This window comes from Lactuca sativa, chromosome 4 (assembly GCF_002870075.4).
Source record: "Lactuca sativa cultivar Salinas chromosome 4, Lsat_Salinas_v11, whole genome shotgun sequence".
In the NCBI taxonomy this organism is placed as follows: domain Eukaryota; kingdom Viridiplantae; phylum Streptophyta; class Magnoliopsida; order Asterales; family Asteraceae; genus Lactuca; species Lactuca sativa.
This window is the reverse complement of record NC_056626.2, coordinates 355,968,682-355,984,391: the sequence shown is the minus strand read 5'-3', so window position 1 is coordinate 355,984,391 and position 15,710 is coordinate 355,968,682. Positions and strand designations below refer to the sequence as shown.

Here is a 15,710-nt window from a genome sequence, read left to right as displayed (position 1 = left end):
TAAGATGAACGTATTCAGTTCTCTCTTTTTCTTTTATTTGACAAGTTCCACCACATATGAACTTCATATGTAGGTTGCCCTGTTGCAAAGCTTGAAGGACGGGGACCTAAACGTGGGAGGAGAAACAAGAAGTAAGTTTGATTCTCTGTATCACAAGGCAAATGGAATCATTTAGAGCTGGCTTTAATCAGGTCATCATCTTTTTCCAACATTCTAATATGCTAAATTGTTTATGGAATTAGAAAATATACAAAATAATTTTTTAAGCTAATATTTTATCTTATTACTATTAGGTTTTTGAGGCTTCAAGTTTACAAATATTTTCTCCAAGTGAGTTGGATTATTTACTCTGTGGGCGTAGATTCATTCTTGAACCCTAAGTTGACCTCCTGAGGAAACTAGAGGAAAAGTAGCAGGTAGATTCATTCTATATCTTATATATATTTTTGTTACATGGGACATGGGTGTTTGAGTTTTCTAGGGCTATTTTTGACTTTTTCTAAAACTTACCCTAAGTTCTACGCTTGTTCTAATGACTAGCTCTGCTGAAGCAACAAGGTGCTTTTGCCAAAGGTCAGACAAAAACGGATCCTGTAGAGGAGGAAGTTCCACCTTTGCTTGGAGAAAATGGAAAAATTGAGGTTTCAGATCATAAACTTGTTGCTACATTTAGATTTAATGTAGAAAGATAAAATAATTGTAGGCTCTTTAGGTATGGCGTATTGATGGTGAAGAAAAGACGGAATTACCCAAGGAGGATATTGGAAAATTTTATAGTGGAGATTGCTATATTTGTCTTTACTCCTACCATTCTGATGAAAAGAAAGAAGATCACTACCCGTGTTGTTGGATTGGGAAGGATAGCATCCAGGTAAACTAAAACCATATTATTTCTTTTCTTTTTTTTTTAAGAAAAAAAAAATCTTTAATTGTGTATTTGGGATGAAGACTTGTTATGTTGTCTGATCACAGGAGGACCAAAAAACAGCTGTTCAACAAACTACTTCAATGTTCAACTCTATGAAATGCAAACCTGTTCAGGTACCATAAATATAATAGCTTTTTTTACTTGGTGCATTGTTGATTATATATAAATTTAGTTTTGAAATATTATTGATCTTACATCTTTATTTACTTTTATACCCCTTTCCAATCCTTGATAATTTATTCAACTCTTTTTTCTTATATCTTTAGTCTGGAGTACCTGTAAAATTCTCTAGAGAAGGAAAAGAGAGCTTAGCTTTCTGGCTTGCACTTGGTGGAAAACAAAGCTACTCAAGTAGCAAAGTAACACAGGAAATCATCCGTGAACCTCACTTGTTTGAAGTAATAAGCAATAAAGGTTTCAAAACCATCAACCATCATCTATCTTTCACATGTCCATTTTTGCTGATTATATCCACCAACTGTTTTTATCATCTTATTTTCCTCTATAGGAAAGTTAGAGATTGAAGAAGTTCACAGCTTTGAACAAGATGACTTGTTTCCAGAGGATGTCTTGATATTAGATACACATGCTGAGGTCATCGTTTGGGTTGGTCATTTAGCACAGTCAACGGAAAAACAAAACGCTTTTGAAACTGGCGAGGTACATATAATAATAATAATAATTATACAAATGCAAAATTATACGTTGTATTGGTTGGTATGTTTTTTTAATAAGTTGATTTCAGAAATATGTAGAGCTGGCTGCATCTATGGATTCCTTGTCCCCATCTGTCATATTATACAGAGTAACAGAAGGAAATGAACCTTGCTTCTTCACAACATATTTCTCATGGGATCCTGCAAAAACTACTATATGTATACATATGTATTAATAATTAATAATTAATTTGTATCTCATTTTTCTCTTTCTTAATGGAACCAGGCTCAGAGAAATGCATTCCACAAGAAGGCTGTGCAACTCTTCGGCTCAGGCTGTGTAGCAGAGGTATTTCTTATATAAAAAGTTTTTTTTTTTGGATTAATTTTTTTTTAAGTGGCCCCTATCATATTATTTTATTACAATAGAGCCAAGATGTTAAGCCCCCGGGAAATAAACTTAGTGGGGCCACCCAAAGAGCATCAGCCATGGCAGCTTTAACCTCTGCTTTTTCAAAATCAACTACTGCTCCTAAAACTCCTCAACATGGACCACCTCCAAGAATTCTAGCTCGTGGGTCCCAGAGAGCGGCGGCAATAGCCGCCTTATACTTTATATACTCTTGAACCATGTAATTTACTTTTTACCCTCAGTAGCAACATAGTTGCTGTTTCTTTAAACTTGATTTTGAATGTGTGTTTTTGTCATCAGTGATCCTCACTGGTTCTCCAGATTGTTCTATTCTTGCAATTGATATTGAAACAGGATCTCCAGTTAGTTATGGATGGATGTTCATACAATTAGGTATTATATTCAATATTCATACAGTTAGTTATGGATGGATGTTCCAGGTATTATTTTCAATATTCATACAATTAGGGATGTTCATACTTGAGGTATTGTATCACTTTTAATGAAGTTTGAAATGCATATAGTAAAAGATTAGGTCGATTTACCTTTTTTTTTTGTTTTTTTAGGAGACGAAGATTCCAAACCTAAAACCAAATCTCAGATCGATAACAAGACAGAAGAACTCAAAGATTTAGAAGATGATCTTGATGATAGTTGTTTCCTCGAAGAATACAAGTACCTTCAACTCCCTTAATCCTAATATCATTTTATGAGGGTATTAAATTTCATGTGATATTCTCATGGTTTCATTTTCTTTTGTGTTCTTGAAGCAGAAAGAGGTTAGTAGAGATGAATCAAACAATGGAAGTTTGAACTCGGAAAGTTCGAGCAGCTATGGTGGCCCAGGCAACATCTATTTCAATATTGATTGTGTGAAAGTCATCTACTAAAGCAAGGTTGGTGTAAGAGTTAATGATGAGAACATTGTTCCAAGACCTTCAGTGAGTTATGATGACGTCCCTTAATAGCAATGTAGTATTAGGTTACATAGTTACCGATGATTATTTGTATTTGACATTTTATGCAATGAATTATCTTACTTATTTATTGTATTTTATTTTGTATCTTGTATGACATTAATTTTTGTGCAATGGATTGTATTTTTTGTATATGGTGTTTTATTTCTATTATGAGAAATTAAATGCAAATTTAATTTAAAAATTAATAAATATATAAATTTATTTTTTTAAACATTTAAATTTACGATACGCAAAAATGTGTGTCATCTTCATTTATGACATGGCCTTTCTTGACAGGGGCTTTCTTGATACGCATTGCGTGTCATTAACACACGCGTCGTAAGGTTACGACACGCGAATGCGTGTCGTCTTCCTTTATGACAGGGCCTTCCTTGATACGCATTGCGTGTCGTAAACGCGCGTCATAATTGTGCAACGTAAATGAGCGTCGTACAAGCGCGTCGTCTATAGACGACGCGCAAAAGCGCGTCGTCTCTCTTGATGACAGGGCCTTCCTTGACGCGCATTTGCGCGTCGTCTGAGTCTTTTACGACGCGCAATGAGCTTCGTAAAAGGCTGTTTTTCTAGTAGTGTTTTATAGTTTAAATTTGAACCAAATAGTTTTGTTGTTTTTGAAATTTAAATAGTTAAAACCCTAATGTTTTGGAAAAGGTTTCAAAACTTGCCCTCAAGTTTTGGAATTTAAATTTTGATTAAATGGTTTAATTTTGATGTATATTTAAATTCTAAACCCTAATGTGTTGAAATGTTTCAAAACTTGCCCTCAAGTTTTGGACTTTAAAAGTTGATTAAAAGTTTAATTAGGAATGTTAAATTCTAAAACTCTAGAATTGTTTTGAAAAAGTTCAAATCACACCCTTATGGTTTTATTAATTAATTAAGGTGTATAATTAAAAGAGGTTTAATAAATCCATAAAAGTTTAGGTCTACAATTTAATTGAATTAAAAGTATAATTGTTAAAGTAGACCACCTAGCATTTTGAAAGTATAAATTACACCCTATACTATATATAACATTAAAAGTCTAAAATTATATATATGTATGAGTAAAAGTCAGTCTTACCGTTAGTAGGCCTCATTCACGAAGCTGGTCTATAAGGGGTGTTTAAGGAAATTGCCTATAAAATGGCGATTGAATGGGTATCCACTCTTACCCACCACACTCTTGACTAGTGGAGGGTCGTTAGCCGAACGGGTAGGATAGGACGAAACCTTCCATTATAAGTATAATGAATTATTAAAGTAACTAAATGTTTTCATAAAATTCCCAATCTTAGTTACTTAGGCAAAAGTGAATTGATGCAATTCCATGAAATTACACTTTGTGCCCTTGCGAAGACGTTAGTGGAGCGTGTGTGGTTTACCGACACACTAAATGGTTCTAAGCAAAGGTAGCAAAGGGTGACTCAATGTTTGTCATAGTTCAGTGGAGTGTGTGTGGTTTACCAGCACATCGAATAGGTGACTGTAACATGTGAGGGCACCATGTAAGTTTGCATGGTTATTCACACCTGCTTTGTGATCCTCAGCATCCCAGTCACAAACAAGAGGGGCATATCGAGATTTAAACATGCCATTGAAATGTTCAATGAATTTCAAAGGATCTAGGAGTTTTCATAGGTTTAAAACTTAAATTTCTTTTTCGTTTTCGTGGTGGAAATTAGTGAATCGTCATTCACTTACCTTCAAATGTTCTGCAATTAGGGTTACGACATCCCTCTCCCGAGTTATAGAATATTGTGTTGGGTCCTAGCCTTAGTATCTCATTTGGGTGATTTACTAAGGACTCAATCAATCAACTAACTTGAATTTGTTTTCTCCCGTTTTGTAGATGTCAAAGTTCATCAACTATGGTCTTCCCAAATCCCGTGGAACAAGCTTTCCACATGAAGATGATATTCCACGATTCGATCGAAGAACAAGAGATCATGCTTCACTTCCTCCTCCTCCTCCAATTATTCTCCCAAACCCACAAGTTCAAAGGCTTGAAAAGTTTAAGATCACTCAAGCCCTTTTGGCAAGTAAACATAAAGAAGGAAAACCGGTGTGTGCACACGTCCTAGGGATGAAGTCACACATTGATAGGTTAAGAATGTTGGGATCCGTTGTCTGTGAGGAAATGGCTGTTGATTGGGTTCTTCAGTCACTTCCTAACTCATATAGTGAGTTCGTAAGAGAGTACTATATGATGAACTACGACATGACCCTTATAGATCTCACCTATATGCTTATTGCTGCTGAATCAACAATGATTTGGCGCAATAGAAAAGCAAAGTTGATTGGTGAATCTGCCTTCGAGACCTCTATGGATATAGACAATGGCAACGAAAGACATGCTATGATCGAATAGGTTGATCATAAGAGAAAGGCGATGTCTGAAGTAGTTCCATGTCCTGTTCCAAAAAGAGTCGATTTGCTTTTATTGCCAAGAGAAGGGGCATTGGAGACGAAGCTGCCCCATTTACCTAAGAGATCTAAGAGATGGGAGAGTCGAAACGTATGGCTCTAATTTAGGTAAAATCCATTGACTAACTCTTTTAAGCTTCATTCTAGATTCTGAATACATAATGTGATAAGATTACAATTGAATTTTTGTAGGATCGAAGAAAAGAAAGGAAGCTTAAGGGAAGAAGTGAGCAGAATCTAACCGTGTAGGAATGGATTTCGATCGCATTTAGATTCTTGAGCTACTACTTAGAGTTAGAATTAGATTCCTAGGAAAGATGTATTAGCATAAGTTTTTCAATGAGTTGCATGGTAAGGACAAATTTTTTCCACAATAAAATAAATTTTGATTTTAAATTTTATTTATTTATCCTTACAATGGCGTGTATGAAAAATTGATGTTAAAATGTTTCTATTACTAGCAATAATGGATTTGGTTCTTAATATGTTATTTATGGAAAGTCGAGAATTTACCAAATAGGGAGAGTTTCTCATCACCCAAGGTTCAATTGGACATAAACTTGGAATCATGCAACTTGGTTGCACGATGAATGAGAAATTTCATATTTGGAAATTAGACTAATTCATTGACAAAGTGTCAAGTGAAGGACTAGGAGATCGAGTACACAAAGTTGTGTGCTGATCAAGTTCACCATAAGAGTAACAAAGATATTCGTCATGATTTACTAAAAGCTTAGTAAATATGATTATACTTACAAGATTAAGTGTAATTCTGAATTGATTAAAGGGTTTAGATCAATAGCAGAACGAATAAGAAGAATCAAGTAGGCAGAAAGATAAAAGTTTCTCCATTCTAAGAAGAAGGGAGAGTAGCTTTTATGCTTTATGATAGGTCTTAATGATTAAGAACCATATCTCAATTGATACTCTAAGTGAAGTCTTAGTACAATTGTATGTTTAAGAAGAGGAATCAAGGATTGAAGAAATGGTTAAATCAAGAAGTCAATCATACTTCGTTCCAATAACAAGTCTTAAAGTTAAGATTGTGACATTGAGTGAAAAGTATTAAAGGTTTATAACATTTATCAAATGTGGAAAGTTGTGATGTCTTGGATAAGACAATGACCAACTAAGACCAATTTATGAAGTGTTTTGATAAAAACTACACTAACTCTTGAATATTTGTTTGTCAAGAAATGTTTTGACAAGAGAATCTTATATGTCAAGGAGTAAGTGGGAGTTTTAATGGTCTTGAATGGTTTCAAGAACAAATCAAATAAACCTTATCAATCATAACTAGCACATGAGTTGAGGTTTACAACCTATCGTGTTGACATTATTTTGTTTCTGTGCCAATCCAATCGAGTTAATTGTGCATGTGAGTTCTATGAGTTCTCATTTTGAACGCATAAGAGGCAAAGGACCTTAATCAATGAAAGGTACATTGATAGGAAAGGGTGAGCTGCTTAACTACTTGGAAGACATGGTGGGCAGCTGTGCTACCATAAGGCAAGAAATCAAGATTAAGAAAGTTCGGTCCATATGAGTTTGAATTTGTCGTAAACTTTAGCTTTGACAAATTCACATGGATAGGAACACATACACCGTTTAAATCTAAGTGTCGTAAGATTTCCTCCTTCATGAAAATGATTGTGAGGAAATGCTTTCACTAAGAAAGATTTTAAGAAGATAGTGATTGTAAAATTGCATTCTCGAATTCGATTATAGTTACGGTATCCCTTTCCATAGTTTGAGTTGTGAGGTTTGGCAATTGTTTACACACACATATGAACTATCTAAGGCGAAGGTGTATAAGTTCAAGAATCCTTGATAAAAGATTATCAAAGCATTAAGTAGTAGAAACATGGACTTAAGAAATTCAATAAGCATTGTTTTTCTGAAAGTTAAGATGTTTATGAATACATGTCGAAGCTAGTGGGAGCATAAGTGTTATGTTTTATAATGATCATCATGATAGTGGGAGCATAAAAGTTATGATTGTATGATTATTAAGGAAAGTATTGCAAGGTTAGCAATATTAATTATAAGAAAACAAGAGTCATACTTTGCAAAGTCGCAATAGTTGAAGAGTTGTTTTGCTATAATTAAGGGAGAGAATATTATGCTTCATTTCAAATCTAAAGGTTTAGGTTGAGAAATGTTAATAAATTTAGTCAAAGGTACATAGTGTGTTCTTAAAATTTTGATTATGATTACGACATTCCTCTTCACAATTCGAATTTTGAGAACATAGAAAATAAAACATTGTGCGTCGTGTCCCATACGCTTCGGGTATAGGATCGATTGCAAATGCTTTAATGTTTGACCATTCTAAAATTTTCCAAATGTCGAGCGCATTTAGAGGGAAAATGGACTAGAATTGGTTTTGACTAAAATAATTAAACAACTATCAAAGGACAATCAAAAGTTTGACAAGGATTGGTCGCTTGTGAGTAGTTGGAAGCATGATATTGGATGGACCATATCGACATTATTATGAATAGAAAAGATTCTATTAAGAATGAGTTGTCTTATGGAAATTATGGAAATGTTTCCATATTGGATGGACCATATCGACATCATTACGAATAGATAAGATTCTATTAAGAATGAGTTGTCATATGGAAAATATGGAAACGTGTCCATATTCGGAATTGAATATTGAAAATCTATGACTAGATTAGAAACTTTTATGCAAAAGGATGTTCAAAGGAATGTACTTTGAGAGAGAGACATCATATCTAAGGAATTGTCTTGTAACAATCTCCGATAGAAGACTTTGTAATATCATTGGCAATAGTCTTTGTGACTTTGGTGCTGTGACATTACGAAAGGATAAGTTGCATAGAATGTTAGAATCTAGCATATTCTATAAGAAGCAAGAATTGGATATTCTTTCACTCATGAAAAGGATTTGGAGTTGTGAAATGAGAATGATTGGAAATATGTTCAATGAGATTTATTTCACAAAGAAAGAACCATAGGTAAACATTGTGTGCATGCTAGGAGCATGGGACAAGTGTAATAATTCAAGTAAAAAGTTGATTAATCGAAACGACAAATAATGAGTAATCAATATGGTGATAAATAAAAGGTGTTTTATTTATACTCAAAGGTCTGAGGCCATATGGGATTAGTATTATTCTTGTGTTTCACATTTGCATGTTTTGACTTCAAGAATAATTGAGTTTATTAAGAATAATCGAATTATTCGAACGAGCCACAGTCGTTCATATGTTGGAAGTAGGTATGAATGAAGACTGTCGTGAATTGGTGTGTGGATTGTCTAAAGAGCATTAGACATACGCAAATGTTTGCTGCAACATTCATGAGTGCTTATGAATATGATTTGAGCATTGGATTAAACCCACGCTCACTTGGATCACTCCATGGATTGTATCATGAGTGATTGGTGAGATGATAACATCTTATATTCTTGAAACCGAGATGTGTGAGTTGTTTCTTGCGAATCGGTTGCACATTGATAATATGTAAACGCACTAGTAACTTGGTGTTATAAAACATATTATTGTGTGTGACTCGGTGAGTGGGTACAGGCAACCATTGTATCAAAGTTTATCCGTTTCTTTTATCCAAAGTAGGATAAAAGCGATATCTTTGGGCCCCTTGATGATTTAGTGATGATAAACATAAATGCTCGGCCGGGCTAGGGCTAATTTGATTTGTTGAATTAGTCAGTCGTCATAAATCAGAAATCGAGATATAGTACAAAGAGAATGATTTGAAATCATTTCTCATATGATATCTAGAATGGAGGAATATATGATCCCTTATCTAAGGACATGTGTATCTGATAGGATCAGAGTTGACAGCGGTTTTGGAAAGCTACGATTGTAGATCAAGATATGAAGTCATACGCAGAATAGTTGTTAGACTTATCCAAGTGGGAGACTGTTGGATTAGTGTCTAACTCCATAACTATTTTGGCATGTACTTGACCCGATGGTGCATGGTCCTTTTGGGTTGCCTTCACCAAAGCAACTTGATAGGATGAATTATGGAGAGAAAGGATTAAATATGATTTATTAATATATTATGGGAATAATATATTAAAGGAGAAATCATATTGTTTAATTAATATTAGTCAATAATTAATTGGTAATTAGTTTTGTGACTAAAAGAGATTAATTAAACTTAAGGGACTGCAATTGTAATTATAAGATAATTGTAATTTGGGCCATGGATTGTCTTAAATCAAGAGGTGGACGAATTCTTTTTGGAAGCCCATAAGGAAATCGTCCAAGGGCTTGATTAAAGGAGTCTATGGGTTGCTTAGGGATTAAGCAACCAAATTAGGGTTTCCTTTATAGATAACCCTAATAGCCTCACTATATAAAGAACCCTTAAGGCTCAAAAACGTGGGGAACTTGTTTTCTAGGCTTAGAACATGTTTTGGGCAGCCTCCATCCTCTCTCCTCTTCATCCTCTTGCTTATGGTGTTTGTAAGCCATTAGAGGAGTGACACTTGTGACTCTAAGCCTTCCAAAGTCAATTCAAGGAGGAATTGGGATTGTTATTGCTACATAACAATCAAGGTAACATTATAAACCTATTCTAATATCTAATATGATTACTTGTATGCTAGAATTAGGGTTTATAGTCTTGGATTCAAAGCATGTACAATAGAGAAACCTAGATCCAAGCATTAGGGTTTGTATGAGCACATAGGATGTCTTATGACCAAAACCCATCAAGGAGTTCACCAAGAACTCTCGAATATCTCTCCTCAAAATACTCAAATAACGGCTCATACATGCTTGCTCAGGGCAGAACAATGCCCTCTCATGAAACATCCTGGTAATAACCGTAACAGACTCCGTACCCTGCTTGAGGGTCAAAAACTCCTGTGCCAATCGATCCTGTTCCACCGAGGGAACGTACTCATCACGAAACATGGTGGTGAACCACTCCCAGGTCACCGCAGCAAGCTCTGCTGGAGAATACTGTGCTGTCGCGAACTTCCACCAGTCCTTCGCCCCCAGGCGAAGCTGGTTCAGCGCAAACCGAACCCTCAAGTGCTCCGGGCACGAGCATGTATAGAAACACCCCTCAATGTCAGATACCCATCTCATCGCTGCAATTGGATCATGCGTCCCATCAAACTCTGGTGGTTTCGTTTTGCTGAACTCCCTGAACAACAACGAGTCACCCCCTGCGGCCTAGCAGCAGCGACAGTTGCGGTGGCCGCTGCAACAGCAGCCTCAGAAAGAGCGGCATAACCCTCGTCAAAAGTCTCAATCAACGTGGTCTTAATAGACCCGAACATCTCTGGTATCTCTGCCTTAATGGCCGCAACCACCTCCTCATGGATGATCTGGCGGATCTCCTCATCACTAGTCCCGCTGCTCTCTGGCGTATGATGTGTCCTCACCATGATCTACCTCTGAAATACAACATACGATATATTAGAAACTCACTCGAGCATACTCGCACTCGAAAACTCATCCCTCCTTGATCCCTGGCATCCCGAAGATTCTTACTTGAACTGTACACCGCCCCGGTGTTTTCAGTAGTACGGGCCTAATAATACCGTCCACACCGTACCAGTATACAACCCAAGTCCTCCTCTTAGGATCCCTAGTCCCAAGTACTCTATTATGCATAACCCACTCACTAATAGATCTCTCATAAGCTCCTCACTGCTAGCTACTCACTCTCAAGCATCTCATAGCAGCTCACCTCCCCCTAGGCTAAGGCATCACAAATCAGGCCACTCTAGTCCTAACAGAAATAGCTAGCCCACTCTAGCACGAGAATACATCATATCAATCTCATAAACATATAACATAAGGGTATTTTGGGAAATCACCGTTCGGGCGCTGATTGATCGTACACACGACACTGCTCTGCGTTTTCCAAAAATCTTTTACTCTTTTAAGAAAACTTGGTTCTCTTTTGAAAATATTTCTCAAATCCTCAGTTTGAGTTCAAATACGCCCGAAGGTGTACTCGAATTCCTCAAACCAAGGCTCTGATACCAACTTGTAACACCGTAAATTTCAAAACAATTTTTCGCGTTTTATAAAAACATAAGTCATTCATTATTCATAAAAACATCATTGTTTAAAACTCAATTCATAACATATATCCATCCCAAGATCTCATAACATAAAAATCCCGTGTGTGTACTGATCAAGCCGGCGCCTTTCCACGATCCTCACTAGTACCTGAAACACATAACATAAAACACTGTAAGCACAAAGCTTAGTGAGTTCCCCAAAATACCACATATAACACATATTAGCCACTCGAGGCTATAACTTTGTGGGTCCGTGCACCCAAACTCTGTGAACCCTCAAGTTCTAACTCTGTAAACATGCACAACATAAATCACATAGAATAATGCAGTACAACACATAACCCATATATAGCATACAAACACTGTATCACATAACTCTAGTTACCTACTCAAGGTAAAGTATAGTGAGAAGACTCACTTCGGATATCTCAGTAAATCTCTGACTCGGTAAACTCTGGTCTAGCCCCAGCCTAATCACATGAAATAAATACTCTAATTAATACAACCTTCAGGGCTAGGTTAATATCTTTCTCTCTATTCATCCTCTAGGAAGGGTAAAATACTATCCTACCCTTCCGATGACTCTAAGGTCCAAACATTGACTAAACCTAAAAGTCAACGAAGTCAACGGTCAACCTTGACCAAACTCGCCGAGTGCACAACTATGACTCGGCGAGTCCACACGTGTTCTTCACTCTCCTAGTCCTCATTCGACTCACGAGTCAACCTCAACTCTGAAAATCATCACTGATCACAATTTTTGAAATGTCCCGACCCAACTCGCCGAGTCCGACTCCTGACTCGGCGAGTACCATCGTGCACTCTGTCCTCTAGATTCCCTCTGACTCACCGAGTCGCTTCCCCAACTCAGTGAGTCACCAACTGTGTGATTATCGGGAAAACCCTCGTCCTACTCGTCGAGTCGGCTAATGGAATCGACGAGTTCATGCCATGCTCAAGCTGAATTGACCTCTTGAGGGCAGATCCGCTTCTCTAAACCATAGATCCAGCTTCACAAAGCATTATAATCACGTAAAGCTAACATCTTGGTGCTCATGCAAAGGCTCAAAGGCCTTATTTGAAGATATGGCCTCTAAAATGACATCCTAAGCTCATAACCTCCATTAATACCCATAAAGCTCAAGGGAAAAGGGTCTCTGGACCTCTTTGGGTCCAGATCTACAGCACCAACACGAGAAGGGACCAATTACTCCATATAACCATCCTCTAAAAGGGCTAAAAAGCCCTAACTCTAAGAATTACACCATAAACTGAAGAAGGGTCAAATGAATACCTCAAAATGAAGTCTCTGAGCCCTGGAATCACTGGATTAACACCCTCTTCAGCCTCCTCTTGTCTTGGTCCTCTTCTATTTTCAAACACACTAACAAATGATCAAGAAATGACTCCATTCCTCTCACAAACGCTCTAGCTCACTTAGGGTTTCTCTCTGGGGTCTGGTAGCCGCAAATGATGGCCTTAAGGCCCTTTAAATAGGCCCCAAACCCGAGGAATTAGAGTTTTATTAAACATCATGGACTCGCCGAGTCCTTGGGGCGACTCGCCGAGTCCAGCCGTCCACCCGGATAATGATTCGCGTCTCTACTCGGCGAGTCTACACATCAACTCGCCGAGTTCTTCCATAAAACTTGAAATTCAACGAATAAATAAAATACCTGAAATTCCGGATGTTACATTACGGCCGTGAATAGGTTTACGACCCTAAACCCATTCACGACCCATGTTCACCAAGCCCACGTTCCCTATAAATATAGGTGTAAGGGGTGAGGAGTGGAGTGATGAGTGAAAGAAGAGAAGAGCTTAAGTGTGTGCATTTGAAGGTGTTCTAGAGAGAGAGGAAAGAGAGTGTGTGTGAATCTTGTATCCGGATCATCATTCATATCAATACATACAAGATTCATCATCTTCTTTTGCTCCTTCTCTTCTATTTGATCTGACATCATCCGTTTGATTGGGATTCCGCACCATCAAACGGATCTGATTGATACACAAGAGATTGGGGACATACAAGTGGTATCAGTGCTTGGATTGTATCAATCAATTTTTTCAGATCTGGAGCTTGTTTGATCTTATTTTCGAAAGATTTTTGTGTTTTTGGATAGATCTCTGAAAATTAGGGGGGGGGGGGGGGTTGTTCTTCGCGTTTTTCATAAAAACGGGTTTTTGATCGAGTTTTGGAGCAAAAAGGGGCAAAAATCGCTATTTTTGGTCCTAACCAGCGAGGGGGTGGCGGTGTTTACGACTAGCAGCTAGGGTTTCCGGAATTTACGGCCCTGGAGTTTACGCTCGCTGGAGTTTTTGGCCGGCGGTGTGCGGCTCGGAGTTTGCGGCCTCGACTTGGTGGACGGCTTGGTGGGATAGGCTCGACTCGGCAGCTCCAGTGGCTTACTTGCGCACTTCAATAAAAAGGGAAACTGATTTGGGGGTGTCGGGGATCGAACCCGGGTCCCCAGGTTCATCATCAACACACCTTACCAGTTGAACCAACCAGCAACATGTTATAACCCTTCCAATTTTTATTCATAAACACTTCCTATCGTTCCAAGTTTCACAAATTTGACACATTTAGCCCAAAAATCATTTTTTTTAATTTCAAAAATCATTCTCAACCCAAAATTTTAGTTTTTAAATTTTGACTTTTATTTTTTTTTTACTTTTTATTTAAAATTTTAACTTTGACTTTCAAGTTTGACTTTTGACTTTAATCTTTGACTTTCTCGTTTAACTTTTAAATTTTCAAAATTAGCTTTTCGGTTTGACTTTTCAAGTTTGACTTTTTAAATTTGACTTTTAAGGTTGACTTTTGAGGTATACAATCAAAGGGCGTTTTTTAAATTTAAGTTTGCCTTTTAAGTTTGATTTTGGCTTCTATTTGTGCTTTTAATGGCTTTTGAGGTCTACGAGGAAAATGAAGACATGAAAGAGAGTCGTCAGGATATGTTAAGGAAAAAGTTCAACATGTTCAATTATATCCCTGGAGAAACACTGGAAGCTCAGTTGCAGCGATTACTACACTTACTACTGAGATGAATATAGCTGGGATCTTCTTGACTAAATCTGAGATATACAAAAAGCTGCTGAATTCACTTCCGAAGTTGTGGGATATGAACATGGATGTCATCAAGAAGACAAAAGATCTCAATTATCATAGTCTTGCTGCTATAACTGAAGAACTTGATGCTTTGAAGTGTGGAAAAACAATGAGTTCCGCAAACACTCCGGTCAATGAAGTTTCATGCTCTCAATCATGTGAAGCTACGATTAAACTTCTTCGTGAACATAATAATTTGCTAAAAAGGGAAGTCGAGGACCTAAAATACGAAGGATATCAACTTAGGAAAGGACAAAAACCCCTCCAGGCTGAATTAGAAGCAAAAACCAAAGACTTTTGGAGGCTTCAAGAAGATTATAGTAATAAATGTGAAAATTATGACTATGTTAAGAAACAACTTGCTGGATTAACTGCTGAGCTTGACACATTAAAAAAAATTGTAACTGTAGATTTTGATTTTAGAACATTTGATGTGTCAAGCAAAGTAGTTGCGAACATGATAGATCATTGTTTGAAATTTAAAAATAACCAGCAAAAAGGTATAGGGTATGATAGTGTTCCTCCACCTTTCAATCATAACTACACATCTATCCCTATGACACACGAAGAAATTGACAGGGAGGGACATCTTCATTATGGCAAACCATCTGGATTTGTGTCAGGAGGTATTCAGGTTGAAGATTCAAATGTTTCTACTTTATGTGCAGGTAAAGTAGCAGAAGATGAGAACAAGGAGAAAACCATTGAACAAACCAACATCTCCTTAAGTTTAAATCTGTTGCTTCGAACTCAGCTGCTTCTGATCAACTTGCTGTTGAGAAATAAAAGCCACCAATTCCATTGAAACAGAGTGCTTGTTATAACTGTGCTTGTGGGAACAATAAGAGACAAGGCAAGGATACACCATTAGGGGCAGGAAGAAATAACTTCACAGTGAAGAAAAAAACATGTTTTCACTGTGGAACACCTGGACACATTGCTAGAAATTGTCCTACTACTTCAAGGCATTTCCTTGTAGGTAGTATTAGTTAATTAAGTCTAGCAGAACAATGTTAAAATGAGTTCCCATAATCAAAATTTTGACTTGATATTGATATTTTCCCTGCACGATGCTTCATCGGACGTCGTAGTAGTTTAGAAAGTTATCCCTGTTCTGACTCAACTGCCAAGTTTGTTGCTAGAAACCGTAGGTGGGGGTGTCAATCTCATATAGAT

At 37.0% G+C, this 15,710-nt stretch overlaps 1 long non-coding RNA gene across 1 annotated transcript; it reads left to right on the top strand.

The window, feature by feature from the left end:
- The first annotated feature begins 1,187 nt into the window (after window positions 1-1,187).
- On the top strand, window positions 1,188-1,796 carry LOC111916719 (uncharacterized). Its single transcript, XR_002858602.3, has 3 exons — window positions 1,188-1,342; window positions 1,437-1,588; window positions 1,674-1,796. It is a non-coding gene; the product is annotated as an uncharacterized LOC111916719 (long non-coding RNA).
- The last annotated feature ends 13,914 nt before the right edge of the window (window positions 1,797-15,710 follow it).